Source organism: Panthera uncia, chromosome D1 (genome assembly GCF_023721935.1).
Source record: "Panthera uncia isolate 11264 chromosome D1, Puncia_PCG_1.0, whole genome shotgun sequence".
NCBI classification, from domain to species: Eukaryota; Metazoa; Chordata; class Mammalia; order Carnivora; family Felidae; genus Panthera; species Panthera uncia.
Genome location: NC_064808.1, coordinates 61,900,894 through 61,901,874, shown reverse-complemented (window position 1 = coordinate 61,901,874; position 981 = coordinate 61,900,894). Strand labels below are relative to the sequence as shown.

General features: G+C 45.0%; 1 pseudogene; it reads right to left on the bottom strand.

Annotated features, from left to right (window-relative positions):
- Window positions 1-219: 219 nt before the first annotated feature.
- On the bottom strand, window positions 220-708 carry LOC125929426 (ubiquitin-conjugating enzyme E2 C-like; annotated as a pseudogene).
- Window positions 709-981: the final 273 nt, after the last annotated feature.

Below are 981 nucleotides of genomic sequence, written 5' to 3'. Positions count from 1 at the left end.
TGAGAAGCCATCAGCCATTGTTCTGTCTTATCACCTCATACTTCAAGCCTCAGATGAGTCATTGTTTTAAGACCTTTGATTTTTGTAAAAATCCAAAAATGTATTCATTTAACATATTTATCATAAGGACTCAATCAGAGACTTAATAAAAAAAAAACAAAAAACAAAAAAACAAAACAAAAATGACACTACAGGTTAAGATACAGTCCTATGCAGAAATCAAAGAAAGGGCAGACCATCTAAGGGAAAACTAAAAAGACAACAGAAGGAGAGAGGCTGGATAAGACAACGTTCTTGTCTGGAGACCTGCTTTGAGTAGGTTTCTTGCAGATACTTATTAAAGGTTGTGGGCTTTTTTTCAGGGCTCAGCAGCTTGTATGTTCAAAGGGCTATCAATGTTGGGTTCTCCTAGCAGGCTCTGTATGGACAGCAGGAGGATCCTGACAATCATACAGGGTGGCCCACTTGTCCTTCAGGATGTTAAGCAGATGTTACCCCAGGTGTGCACAGTGGGGTGGTAGCAGGGTGTGAGGAAGTGCACTGTGGGTGCATTTTAAGGTTAGCCACTGGAAACTCCAAGAAAAGCTTATACCTCAGATCTTCATATACTCTGTCAGCTGCTCCATGGATGGCCCCTGTCCACTTAAAATGGTTGTCTGATTCAGGGAAGATAGGAATTCCTGTGTTGCCAGACATCATCAGGGTCATCAGCTCCTGCTGTAGCCTCTTGCCCATGGAGTGGCCAGTGCCCTGGCTCCTTTGTGGGCAGCAAGCAGTGATGCTGGTGGAGGCTGGGTTGTGGTTCTGGGAAGCCATCCAGAAGGTGCTGGCAGGGACATGAGAATTCGGGGAGCACCACCACAGGACTGCAGGCCCGCCTGTCTGCTTACAAGGCTTTCCTTGATGCTCAGCAGAGTTGATCATGTCTGTGTCTAGACTTGTGGCAGTTAGATGTAGTGAATATATCCAGTACAATATATT